The sequence below is a fragment of the Stigmatopora nigra genome, chromosome 16, assembly GCF_051989575.1.
Source record: "Stigmatopora nigra isolate UIUO_SnigA chromosome 16, RoL_Snig_1.1, whole genome shotgun sequence".
Classification (NCBI taxonomy): domain Eukaryota; kingdom Metazoa; phylum Chordata; class Actinopteri; order Syngnathiformes; family Syngnathidae; genus Stigmatopora; species Stigmatopora nigra.
This window is the reverse complement of record NC_135523.1, coordinates 1,534,282-1,549,319: the sequence shown is the minus strand read 5'-3', so window position 1 is coordinate 1,549,319 and position 15,038 is coordinate 1,534,282. Positions and strand designations below refer to the sequence as shown.

General features: G+C 38.8%; 1 protein-coding gene across 1 annotated transcript in view; it reads right to left on the bottom strand.

The window, feature by feature from the left end:
* The window catches only part of LOC144209474 (cadherin-18), a 91,853-nt gene extending 77,103 nt beyond the window's left edge, over positions 1-14,750 (bottom strand). Inside the window, exons 1-2 of the mRNA XM_077735804.1 lie at positions 14,667-14,750; positions 6,103-6,205 (exon numbers count right to left, since the gene is read on the bottom strand). The gene's annotated coding sequence lies outside the window, so the exon portion shown is untranslated. The remainder of the gene's footprint in view (positions 1-6,102; positions 6,206-14,666) is intronic.
* Positions 14,751-15,038: the final 288 nt, after the last annotated feature.

Sequence of the window (15,038 nt, the reverse complement as noted above, 5' to 3'; positions counted from 1 at the left end):
TATTGTTAACAGATCTAAAATACATATTTTTCCTAATATAATTTTAAATTCCTAATGTTTTTGAATAATTATCTAACAGTTGTCTTACCCTATTTTTTTCCCTATTTTTTTGGTGTTTTTAATCTGACTTTTTAAGTGCTGTTCATTGATCTAAAATCCATATTTTTCCTAATATTATTGAGGCTAGGGTAGTTGTGATCATGTTTGATTGGCGGGGATAAACATCCAATCCACTTTGACTATCCAATTCCTATATAAATGCTCCATATATGTATGTAACAAACAAAGTAGTCAATACTTAATTAATCAGGACCTAAAATGACTAGAAATATAGTATTTAAACCTGAAAAAAACATGCTATATGACTATAAGTAGCATTACAAGTTGCTCAAAGTTTTTTAGCTAGGTCTACAATGTCTTCTGTCTGTCCCTAACCCTAAATTTCCCAAATACGGGATGAAATAAAGTTCTAATCTAACTACAAAGTAATCTTAATCTAAATTGAATGAACATACGTAACCTTAAAGTATAAAAACCTTATACACATACTACTAGTCAAGTCAAAACATTATTGACGTCAATTAAAATAAAATACCATCATTTTCTCCACACAATCTCACTAACTATAAGTAGCACTACACAGTACTCTCAATTTAAATCAACATGAATGACAAACGATAGGTCCCTCAGCCCCGTCCATGTCCATCAAAACCCACAGAAAATACCAATTCCCGCATCAAGGAAATCTGGCCTGGTAGCAAAACGTAAACACAAATGTGACAGCCGGTGATTTTTATTTTCTTTTTAACGCGTGACCCGCCACTAGCGGTGAAGGTAAACATCACTTTAGAGGGCGTGGAACGTCTGTCGAGCGGCGTGATGGATCGGAGCCAAGGAAGGAAGCCACAGCCAGTCTATTATAAAGCTTTCTTTCGCCTGCCGACTTCCGCCTCATCACTTCCATCTCCCACGGGCCTTGAAGTGCTTCCATGAAAGCAATAAGAAGAAGAGAGGGCGCTCCATTCACCCGCCTTATCAGTGAATTATAGCTAATGCATCCTGCTGTTGGCAATTAACCATCCGGGAGGGGGCTGTTTACTCGCCGTGTGCCAGAACGCTTGACAGTTTCGCGCTAGGGGAAAGCTCTACCTGCTCCTGTACTCTGTCAGCTGGGCCGAGGGGAAATGGACCCGGGGAGATAAGACCGCCGGACAATGAGTTTGTCGGCCCGGGGCCCGGGCCGTCATGGCGGGGAGGGAAAGAATGGACCGCGTCTCGGTTGGAAGGGGAACCCGGGATTCTTCCCATGGTATTTGAGGTAAATGGAAAGGAATTTGAGTGACGGGCTGTAGCTTTTTGGGGGAGTTCTGGAGTTTATACCAGTTAGATAGTAGGAAAGGTGCGTGACCAGTTGTTTGGTGGCCGGTCTTTTGGTCCCCGGTCCTTTGGTCCGCGGTCTTTTGGTCCCTGGTCTTTTGGTTTCCAGTCAAATGTACTTAGATATTGAACAGTACTTAGATATTAAACATTACTTAGATATTAAACGTTACTTAGATCTTAAACAGTACATAGATATTAAACAGTACATAGATATTAAACACTACTTAGATATTAAACAGTACTTAGATATTAAACAGTTCTTAGATATTAAACAGTACTTAGATATTAAACAGTACTTAGATATTAAACAGTACTTAGATATTAGACAGTACTTAGATATTAAAAAGTACTTAGATATTAAACAGTACTTAAATATTAAACTCTCTCTCTTAGATATTAAACTCTCTCTCATGAGTATAATTTTGAGAACTGGTTTCAACAAAAAACTCTCTGTCACCATTTGACCGGCAACCAAAAGACCGGTGACCAAAAGGGACCAAAAGACAGGTGACCAAAAGATCAGCAACCAAAAGATTGGCGACCAAAGGTCCTGCGAGCCAAATTGGTTGTTAGCCAATCGTAGGGTACAATGGGATGAACAGCTAATCGATTTAGGGTTTTCGACCAGCTCACTGGGCATGTCTAGAGGATGAGGAAGGGACTGCAGCTTTTTGGGGAGGTGCTAGAGCCTATCCCGGCTAGATAGTAGGAGAAGTAGGACCCAAATTGGTTGTTAGCCAAACGTAGGGTACAATGGGATGAACAGCTAATCGATTTAGGGTTTTTGACCGGCTTAGCGGGCATGTCCAGGGGATGTGGAAGGAATCCGTGGCACAGATAAAGGTCAAGTGCCGGTCTTGACAGCAAATCTTGTGTCTGCACCAGCAGGCAGCCCTAGATAAGACCAATATTTGAAGGGAGTACAAATCATAAGAAGACTAAAATGAGACTGAGGCTTTAACAAGTGTTTTCCGGTCTAGACTGAGATTGGGGCAAGAGTTTGGGGGGTCAAAACTGAGATAAGATGAAGAATTTGGGATTCAAGACGGTGACAGGACAAGATTTTTGGGAGTCAAGGTTAAAATATTTTGGGAGTTGAAACTGAGCTGAGACAACACTAAGATTTTTGAGAGTGAAGACAAAAATAAGATCAAAACATTTGTCAGTTGAGACTGAGAGAATACTAAGATTTTTGGTAGTCAAGACCAAAACAAGACCAAAACATTTGTCAGTAAAGACTGACACAACTCTAAGATTTTTTAGAGTCAAGACCAAAACATTTGGGAGCAGAGACTAAACCCTCACTAAGATTTTTAAGGACTTACGAGACAAAAAACAAGACATTTGGCGGTTAAGACCGAGACAACACTGAGATTTTTCAGAGTCAAAACCAAATCATTTAGGAGTTGAGACTAAGACAACACCAAGATTTTTAGGGATTCAAACTGAGACAAAAACAAGACATTTGGCAGTTAAGACTCTGAGACAATGTAAAGTTGCGTAAAACAATAACAAGTGCATTTCAAAGGACATACATATTTCCTATTGGCTCTATGACAAATCCGCAGCCAAACAGTGACACTTAGTGACACCTATGATGGTGGTGACACTGATGATTGTTATATTGATTGAAGGTCCCTATGACATTTAACCGTGACACGTATTGAGAGATTATATGCAAGGATTCGTGACACCCAAATTCCCTATAACAAAGAACAACCTGTCAATAATCATAATGATGTCTTTAACATGTCTCAGTGACTGTTGTACCGTTTCCATGACATCATTGCTGAAACTTAATAAAAGCGCGACTTGGGACTTGAGAGGAGGAGAAGGTCCGCAGAGCCGAGTGCGTGTCCATAATGGACTCGCGCCTCCAACCTTCCCCAGCCGCGCGGTTGCTTTAAAATATAACACAGTCTCATGCCTCGTTTTTCCTTTGTGCACGGTTGGTAAGTATGGGGATCTGTAACTTCAGACCCAACAGACAACACTAAGATTTTTGGTAGTCCCAATTTAACCGAAACAAACCAAAGCCTAAGAAATCAACCAAAATCCCAAAGACGGAACAGATAGTCTCGAGATTGTACAACATGACTAAAAAAGCCCTAAAAAGCAATTCCGACTAAAAGTACTTTAGAGATAAACAGTTGTAATCACGGGTCACTCGTCCGCCAATATGCGGGTGTAAATAAAACCGCTTCTTCTCAATCAAGCGCCATCCAAGTGGCGTCTCCCAGGCGTGCGACGGGTTATTAAAAAGAGAGAGAAGAAGAAGAAGATGGTGAGCAAGGCAGCAGATGGTTGAAGGGGGGACACGAGAAGACGATAATCTGGATTTATGACCTGGCGCATATGCTGAGCGCACCCGCATCTGCCGCCTTCATCACGCTCGCCATTTTCTGGCGTGTTTGTCGGCCTTGGCGCGCCGGAGGAATGACAAATTCTTCAGTAAAAAACTGCACAATGCCGAATTTTAATCCCGATATGGGGTTTCCTTCCTATAAACGCCATTTTTTGAGGGGTTAACGAGGCTAGCTTGATCTGGACTATTGGTTTGTTTCCGTGTTTTACATTTAAATTTTCCGGAAGGGTGCACATCAAGCGATGGGATGCCGTGGTTCGATTCCCTGGGGGTTGGTCGGAGTGGCAACAAAGACAAAAATCTCAGCTGTCATTTTCATAGGGCGGCAAGAGTTGTGAGAACTCAAGCTCACTTTGCGCTTGATCTGGACTTTGTGTAGTGCCAGGCTTTCATCTGACAAACATGCTAATGTCCCAGAATGCAACAGGGGAGTTAGTTAAATGGGTAGGTAGCCCTATGACCTGAATTTGGTGAGGACGTGAACTCGCTGACTGCTATTGACGCTAATGGACTTATAGTGTATAATGTGATAATGTGATATTCCAATGAATGTTCAAAGTCCAAAGTCCAACGTCCAATCAGATTCAACGCCAGTCGCATGGAAAACCCAAACTGCATTTGTTGAAACCAGCTCTCAAAATTATATTCATGAGAGAGTTTAATATCTAAGTACTGTTTAATAGCCAATTACTGTTGAATAGCCAAGTACTGTTTAATAGCCAAGTACTGTTTAATATCCAAGTACTGTTTAATATCCAAGTACTGTTTAATATCCAAGTACTGTTTAATATCTAACTACTGTTGAAACCAGCTCTCTAAATTATATTCATGAGAGAGAGAGTTTAATATCTAAGTACTGTTTAATAGCCAAGTACTGTAAAATATCCAAGTACTGTTTGATATCTAACTACTGTTGAAACCAGCTCTCAAAATTATATTCATGAGGGAGAGTTTAATATCTAAATATCTACTGTTTTCAAAAGTACGTAGATATTAAACAGTACTTAGATATTAAACTCTCTCTCATGAATATAATTTTGAGAGCTGGTTTCAACAGTACTTGGATATTAAACAGTACTTGGATATTAAACAGTACTTGGATATTAAACAGTACTTGGATATTAAACAGTACTTGGATATTAAACAGTACTTAGATAATAAACTATCTCTTAGATAATAAATTCTCCCTCTCATGAATATAATTTTGAGAGGCGCTTTCAACAGTAAACTCTTAAACCAAAAAAAATGGAGACCAAAAGACAAGCGACCAACCATCCGAGCACCCATCCTCTCCGCAACCAATCGCCATCAACCACTAACCACAAGTTACAACATTCCCATTGAGCCGTCGACTTTACACGACACGGCCTCCGAGTTTGTCCGTTAAGTTGACATCCCGCGGGGGCGCCGCAGTCCATATATACGTCGTCATAATTGATATTTCTTGGCGCCTTGCCTTGCCGGCTCCTTTAATTCACCACGTCAAAACGTTAACCGAGCATCGTGGAGCGTAATTCTCTCGCAAAGGGCCGTCTCGTTAAGACGGGCGGCGCCTGTCACCGCCCCCGGCTAAGCCGCCGCCCCCATCCTTCGCCGCACTTGATGAATGTGAACGCGGGAAAGCAATTTTGCAGCCTCATCTGGTATACTCTCTCTCTTAACCTCCCGCCGTTTGGCTAGACTCCGCCCCCGTGACACCCGCCCACCGCTGGCGGAGATCCTCACCAGCACAACCGACCGACAACGTGAAATTGGACGACGTCCAATCGCCGACGGGCTGGCGTCTGCTCTCGCTTCTCGAAAAAATCCACCAAAAAAAATAGATAGCATAAACGATTAGCCCCAACGACCGCTAAGGCTAATGAGAAGGCTAATAAACAACGCGCCCTCACCATGGAGACATCTGCTCGCCATTTGTCGTGAAGGGTCGAACTAGACAGAGCGGGCTCGTGACCCGGCGCCCCCGCAAGCTGCTAGTACCGGACCGCAGCGTAGGGCCCGTCGCCATGGCTATTATCAATTTACTAATGAAATTACGGCGTGGCCTATTACGAGAGGAGCATCTGGTCCTTGTAATAATGCTCATTTTTAAGCCACGAAGCAATTAACATGTAGCAGAAAGGCTAGAAAAGGTCCTTTCGCTCGTGTTTTTGTTGTTTTTGTTCCTACAAAACCACTCTAAAATAACAAGAAGAGCGCTAAAGGAAACTAAGCTAAGCTTTTAAGCTTTTCTCAATGACAAAAATTGAAATTTTTACATTGCAAGCTCAATAAAAGACATTCAAAACAAACCATGAAAACGGCACCTCATGAAATTAATTGTTTTAACATTGCAAAAATAATGTGAAGTCACTTACCGTTAATTTGGGTTTTTGACGGTTTCCTTAGACTTTCTGAAGGTTTTAAGGCATTTCCAAGTCACTTTCTATACATTTTGGATCACTGTACCAATGCCAGATCCTGCAGAAAGACAAAAAACTAGCGTTAGCGGTAAGTATAATAAAGAGCAGTGTCCATGTTAGCCTAGAGCAGGAGTGGGCAAAGTTTTGGGCCAGGGGGAGGGGCCACATTGACTTTAAAAATGTGACAAATGGGTGGAGTCAGCACATGATAGGATACATATAAAAAAGTGCATCCGTTAACAGTACATATGAAATATAAAGAGATAAAAAGGACTAAAGTACTAACATACTCATCATTAAAGTCAAAAGTATAAAGTACAATGTACAGTAAGTACAGGAATGTATTACTAATATTAAAATGTCATTTAAAAAATAAATAAAAGGGCTGTAAAACACCAAAAACTAATAAGAGTGGACACAGCTACTGCCACTGGCTTCTGCGTGATGGCGCCATCTTGGGGAAATTAAAATAAAATCAAATAAATTTAAAAATAAATAAAAAAACATTATTTGTACAATGTCGGTGGGCCAGATTAAAAATCCTAACGGGCCATATGTGGCCCGCAGGCCGTAGTTTGGCTTAGCCCTACCCTTTAGCAATAACCTAACCAACCAGTAGTGGTACAGATCCCTCTTTCAATTTAGTTTAATTTTTTAAAAATACTCACAATATAAACTAAAACACAAGGAGAGCTGAGCTATGAATTTAAATGCATTTATAGTTCCTATTTTTATATAAAGTTGTTTTTATTTCCACTTTTCCATACAGACCGCCGTACGCACTTTTAAAAAAAATATTACCATCCATTATTTGTGTTGATTATCCTGACGTAACAGCCGCGGGTGAACGCCAGCGGCGTTTCATCGGGAAAAAAACGCGGCGTAAACAAAACAAAACGAAGCGGGAGAAACGGCGAGCGGCTCCAAAGATGCGTGGCTACAATTTGCCGTTCCCTAATTGGCTCAAATTGGAACGGAGATTAAGAGTCATTAACCAGGAGAGGCATCTGCCGGTGACATGTCGATGGGATTAACACAAAAAAAGGCCAGCGTAAATCTTCTTAGCGGACGTCAGGTCGAACGGCGTTCGCCAAAACGTGGCTTTCACTTCACCACGACTTATTTAGATCGTATCATTGTTCTCTAATTGGCCGCTTAAGAAAGACAAGAACATGGATTGCGTAGTTGTGGCGGGATAGTTTTTCTGTCCTTGATAAAATGATTTTCAAAGATAACCCAAGTGCGATTGTTTTTTCTTAACAGGATGCAAAATATGTCAGGGTTGTTGTTGTTTTGAAGGAATAAAAATACAGTCGGCGCCGCTTGTTATGACCGTGGAAAACAAAAACAACCGCTTATTATAAACTGGTAGGGTTTAGAATATGTCCATTGAAATGTTTTTGTTTGACATGACTAAATTAAGGAAAATATGGCTAATATTTACTACATATATTTTGCCCAAAAGACCATCAACTACCCCCATCTACCTGGTCCAGCATCTACAAATACGGGTTCAAACTACTACTATGAAGACCCGAATAATAGTAGGCACTGGAATAATAGTAGGGAGTGGAAAATTCCAATTAGTAAAAGTAGGCACCGGAATAATAGTACTACTACTACTACTACTACTATTATTCATTATTTTTGGAATTTTCCACTGCCTACTATTATTCCAGTGCCTACTAATATTTGGGTCTTCATAGTACTTATTTATTTTCGTTTGACATGACCAAACTTTGTTAAATATGACCATCATTTTCTTCATATCTCTAGCCCAAAAGACCATCAACTACCACCATCTACCCCATCCAGCATCTACAAATCGAGGTTCAAACTTCTACTGATTCATTTTTGTGTGAAATGACCAAACTTTGGAAAATATGACCAACATTTTCAACATATTTCTTCCAAAAATGATAATAAACTTCCCCCGACCTACCCTGTCCAGCATCGACAAATCCCAGGTCAAACTACTACTTCAAACTACTACTTAAATATTTCCGATTGAAATGACCAATATTTGGAAAATATGACCAACATTTTCAACATATTTCTTGCAAAAACGATCAACAGCCCCCTACCTACCCCGTCCAGCATCGACAAATCCCAGGTCAAACTACTACTTCAAACTACTACTTAAATATTTCCGATTGAAAACACCAACATTTGGAAAATATGACCAACATTTTTAACATATTTCTTCCAAAAATGATAATCAACTTCCCCCTTCTTACCCTGTCCAGCATCGACAAATCCCAGGTCAAACTACTACTTCAAACTACTACTTAAATATTTTTGTTTGAAATGACCAAAATTTGGAAAATATGACCAACATTTTCAACATATTTCTTCCAAAAATGACAATCAACTTCCCCAACAAACCGGTGTAACATTGCCGAGTATTTTTTGCACTTAAAAAAAAATACACAAACTTTACGCATAACATTGTGAATTTGTTTTGCAAGGCTTTGATATGTTACTTTGATTAAACTTACTTACCCCAACTGTTATTTACTCTCATTTCCGACGCGGTGACGGCAAATTCGGTTTTTATGAGCTGCACATATACGAACGGATATTATGACCCAAATAGTCTGTTCCCCAGTTGGTCATATTAAGCGGCTCCTACTGTTTATTGAGCGTATTGCAATAAGCAATAAAATTATTACAAGCAGTGACGCTTGTGAGGATAAATGCAATGGAAAATGAATGAAAAAATATTCTGATATTAAGATTCCAGGCATGTTTGAGGATCATAAAAGCTGGTTTGTGTTCCAAAAATCCAAATTCATCCAAAAAATATACGTGCTAAAAATGTTTAAACGTACTAATTGGTGTCAAAGTATGATAAAGTATGACCATGACTCTCCAAAGTGGACAGATGGTTTTTCAGCCCTAAAAAAAACGAGCAAAAATCAGGAGAACAAAAGCAGCCGCCCGCCATTTTTTGCGCAAATCGCTGATCCGCGACAGATCCACCGACAGATTGCATTTGCGTGAGCGGCTGAGCAACGCGCTAGCGGCGTTTGGACAGACCTTTGCTCGGGAGTTGAACCGAGGACGAGCATTTGCTGGCGCTGGGGCCAAGGCATTGCGTAGGTGCGACCGGTCCACTGGTCGCCAACTATTGAAAATATACGACAATTCAAAAAATGTAAGGATTGAAAGTTTTTCTGATTTTTTGAGGGCTAAAACTTCTATAAAAATATATATATTGGTACTTTTTTTTGAATTTTATTAGCCTTTTTAATCTAGGCTCTAAATAATATACATATATACATAGACATATGTACATATATATATATATATATATATATATATATATATATATATATATATATATATGTATATGTATATATATATATATATATATATATATATATATATATATATATATATATATATATATATATATATATATATATATATATATATATATATATATATATATATATATATATATATATATATATGTGTATATACATATATATAAATATATACGTATGTGTATATATATACATATATATTTGTGTATATATATACATATATATTTATGTGTATGTATATATACATATATAAATATATATGTATGTGTATATGTATGTATGTACGTACGTACGTACGTACGTACGTACGTACGTACGTACGTACGTACGTACATACATACATACATACATACATACATACATACATACATACATACATACATACATACATACATACATACATACATACATACATACATACATACATACATACATACATACATACATACATACATACATACATACATACATACATACATACATACATACATACATACATACATACATACATACATACATACATACATACATACATACATACATACATACATACATACACATATATATATATATATATATATATATATATATATATATATATATATATATATATATATAGTATTGGCCTGACTCCATTTGCCCAACCTACTATTCATTTTTCTCAAGTCTGTTAGAAATGGCGGAGCCTCTCATGAGATTGTTAAAAGCCCCCCGATCGACCACCTCCGATCTCCTCGCCGCCAAGCAGGGGGAGTTCAACCATTAGTAAAAATCCGCCGACGCTTTGAGTGGCCGGCCGTGGTTGGCCTAGCAACAAGGGCCCGGCGCCGAAGCCGGCCGGCTCCAAAAGTAATCCTCCCCGAAGATGCCCCGCGGGCACAGCCGTTACCCGGGGCGCCGTTGCCCAATGATAGCTTTGGAACCAATTTATGAAAGTTAGATGGATGGCAAAGGCAGGAAAAGGAGGTCAATTTATGTTATATTAGATTTAAAAAAAAGTCTGACCATGACAGATTCTTATTCACTATTGTCTGAATCAGGTTCAGTTTTTTGATATGAAGACATGGCATCTCATAAGACTAGGCTTTCATTTCAAACTATTCCACAAAATGCAGGTTTTCATGAGGAGAAAAACTTTCCACAATACTAAGTGTCCTGCGAGTGCAATCAGTGGATTGGCATCACCTGCTTCTTGCAGCCCAACCCCCATAGCTTCAACTTTGTAAGTCAACTCAGTCAGTCCATGCTGGTCAATGCTTGATCGGAAAAAAAATGCCCCCACCCACCCCACAACATCCCTCCACACCATCCCAACCCCCATCAATTCAACTCTTCTCAGCATTGACCAGCATTGGCCGACTGAGCTCCTGACAAACTTGAAATAACGGGGGTTGGGCCACTGTGGGTGAGGATGGGGGAGCTTTCAGTTTGAGAAATCCGGCCAGGACCGTCCGAGCTGACAAACTTGAAGCAATGGGGGTTGGGCTATGACAAGCAAGTGATGCCAATCCACTGATTGCACTCGCAGGACACTTAGTATTGTGGAAAGGGTTCCTCTTTATGAAATGCTACATTTTGTGGAATAGTTTAAAGGTCTTATAGGATGTTATGCCTCTATATTAAATGAAAATTCATTTTTGTCATCATTACACAGCTGTGTAGAATGAAATGGGTGAAATATCATTCATAAAAGGTGCTCTTAAATGGGTCAAAATGGTCCAAAGTTTGCACTTTGATGGCCCACGTTTAAAATAGGTCAAAAAAAGTCTTGAACTGGCTTATGACAGTTTATACCAGGCAGGGGATGGTTTTGCAGAGGTGACAAAGGCCCATATATAGGTGACAATGTTGAATATATTTCCTTTTTTCACCAAATAAAAGCAGGAACATCTCAAGCCTGCTCCTCGCATCCTTTGATTTATTATATTTTTTGAAGGCGGCCCTGGGAGCCAAAAGTTTAGACACCCCTGCTCTCTATTTATGTTATATCTCCGGTCTTATTGCCCCAGTAGGTCACCCTTTTTGTCGGCTCTGGCCCCGCTGGCGTGTTGAGAACATAATACCGTCTGACCGAGGCATCAAAAAACCATTTTTTTGCGGTTCCCTCAAGGCATCGGCGTGAGAAGAAGAAAAAAACCAACCCACATGTGAATGAATTATTGAATTATGACCCAAACTGTGGCGAAAAAGTGTGTTAAAATTGAACGGTGATATCAGCGACTCGACAATTAGGAGATAAATCGACTCCCAGTGGCGAGCCGGGAAAAAAAAACGCCAACGTTGTCAGCTGGCGTCTCGGGGACGCCGACGCGTGTCTCATCTGTTCGCGACGTTCGCCTTGACGGGCGTGGGGGGGGGGGGGGTGGCGTTGGGGGAGGAGTTTGAATGTAATGTAATCGAGCCCGGCGTGTCAGTCGCTTTGACGGCCGCATCCGTCATTGTCAACGGACATCGGCGGACAAACCGTGTTTGGTTGAGGCGGCGGAAGAGTATCTGAGTGAAAGTGGCGGGACAAAAAAATGCGGTGGCGAGTGACCGGAGAGCTGAAAAATCTTAAAGTGAGAATTGCTTGGGGTGAGGATGGCTGATGTTAGATGGAAGTTGTATTGGAGTTTGGTGGGATTTGGGGGATGGATGGTGATAGATGTCCAATTTGTATATATACTCAATATACAAATATATATATACACATACTCAAACATAAACTAGGTTTATTTTTTCTACTGTGTTATAGGTCCTGTAACATATACTCAAAAACAACCTAGGTTTTTTTTACTGTATGATAGGTCCAGTAACATATACTCAAGTACAACCTAGGTTTTTTTTTAATGTATGATAGGTCCAGTAACATATACTCAAGTACAACCTAGGTTTATTTTTACTGTATGATAGGACCTGGAATATACTCAAATAAAACCTAGTTTTTTTACTGTATGATAGGTCCTGTAACATATACTCAAGTACAACCTAGTTTTTTTTACTGTATGATAGGTTATGTAACATATACTCAAATACAACTTAGGTGTATTTTCTACTGTATGATATGTCCTGTAACATATACTCAAATACAACACAGGTTTATTTTTTTACTGTATAATAGGTCCTTTAACATATACTCAAGTACAACCTAGTTTTTTTACTGTATGATATGTCCTGTAACATATACTCAAATACAACACAGGTTTATTTTTTTACTGTAAAATAGGTCTTTTAACATATACTCAAGTACAACCTAGTTTTTTTTACTGTATGATAGGTCCTGTAATATACTCAAATAAAATCTAGGTTTTTTTGCTGTATTATAGGTCCTGTACCATGTACTCAAATAAAACTTAGATACTTTTTTACTGTATGATAGGTCCTGTAACATATACTCAAGTACAACCTAGTTTTTTTTACTGTATGATAGGTTATGTAACATATACTCAAATACAACTTAGGTGTATTTTTTACTGTATGATATGTCCTGTAACATATACTCAAATACAACACAGGTTTATTTTTTTACTGTAAAATAGGTCCTTTAACATATACTCAAGTACAACCTAGTTTTTTTTACTGTATGATAGGTCCTGTAATATACTCAAATAAAATCTAGGTTTTTTGCTGTATTATAGGTCCTGTACCATGTACTCAAATACAACTTAGGTACTTTTTTACTGTATGATAGGTCCTGTAACATATACTCAAATACAACCTACATTTTTTTACTGTATGATAGGTCCTGTCCTGTAACATGTACTCAAATACAACCATCCATTTCTTTACATAACTATAACCTAAAAAATCAAAAGTATACTATTTGTGGTCAGATATAAACAGGTCGTAGGCCCAGCCATTATCTTTAAAAAAGAGCGACTTATACACCAGAAAATACGATATACATAACTGTATCCAATGCAATTTCACCAAAATATTACATTTTCCTACTTTTACATTGAAACAACAATAACTTAACACAAAAAATAATCACTGAACAGCAACACAGTGAAAAGTTTCCCCAAAATTCCCAACGCCACTACATCAAAACTTCCAAAGAACACCGTCAAAACGCGCAAAAAAAACACCTTCACAGCCTCTGGGATTAAAAAATTATCGTATTTCTTGTTTTTGACTTATGAAAACGTTGAGTGTATCATTCCCAAAAATTGATGTGAAGATTTAAACCATCCCCCCAAAAAAAACTGAAAAATAAACGAAAAAAATGTTGTTTGTCAGCCATGCGGGTATTGTGTGGGTGTTTGAAAGGCTTCCCTTTCCTTTTCAACCTGGCAGGGAGTCTATTATCGCTTGCTTATTGTTGCATTAACATTTTAATGAATATGAATGAAATACCCCCCCAAAAGGCCGTAATGATGCGGGTTGGACTAAATTTCCCGTTGAATGACGGCAAAAAAATGAATCCGAAGCTGAAAACCATCCCCACAATGCATTTTTTTGGTTTGCCATGCTTGAGAAGTTCGTTTTTTTGCCGCATTGGACAGGAAATTCAACCCGATAAAAATATATTAAGGCAAACCTCTCATTCAAACAGCGCCCGCCTTAAATGTCAGCCGTAAACAAAACAAACATTTTTTTTCCCGGAGTGGTCGCCGGGCAGTTGACGTTCAATCACGATTTGACGGATTTTATTAGGTGGGATTCACGTATCATTGAGCATAATTTTTTTGGGGGGAAAAATTAACTCTATATTGACTTAGGAGTGGAAGGAAGTGCCTGGAAATTGATGGACTGGGACGTCGTAAAATAAGGCCGTTAGCTTGATAGCTTAGCGGTTTGGTTGAATTTTTTTATTTTGTTATGGGGTCATTTTAAATCCTTAAAAACTCTTGGGAGTAGTTTATCAAGCGTAGTAGTGGTAAATAAAATTTGGTCTCTATGGACAGGATGCAGTTGATGACCAATCTAACTTCAAAAAGATTGGACGTCCTTCCAACTCAATGGAAGTCAACGAGTTGGGAAAAATAATCATTAAAAAAATTTACTATGTTCTTACTCTGGACAAAATGCTGACCTAATCCAATCATTTTATTACTTGTAGATGTCCAATCCATTGGAACTGAAAGGTCGCCAGCTAGTAAATAAGCGCCAAGCCTCCCACTTCAAAAAGATTGGACATCTTTCCAACTCGGGTTAAAAAATAATCATTAAAAACATCAAATATGTACTTCCCCTGGCCAAAATACTCACCTAGTACGATTTTATGGCTTGTAGATGTCCAATCCATTGGAACTGAAAGGTCGGCATCAAGTAAACAAGCACCGAGTCTCCGACCTGAAAAAGATTGGACATCTTTTTAACTCAATGGCAGCCAACAAGTTCAAAACTAATCATCAAAAAACAAATATGTCCTTCCTAAATGCTCACCTACTCCAATGATTTTATCACTTGTAGATGTCCAATCCATTGCAACTGAAAGGCCGGCAGCAAATGAACAAGCGCCAAACCTCCAATTTTAAATAGATTGGACATCTATCCAACTCAATGCCAGTGTAATTGAAAACAAATGAAACCAGCAATTGTCTACATTATAATTTAAGGTTTACGATTGGACATTTTTGT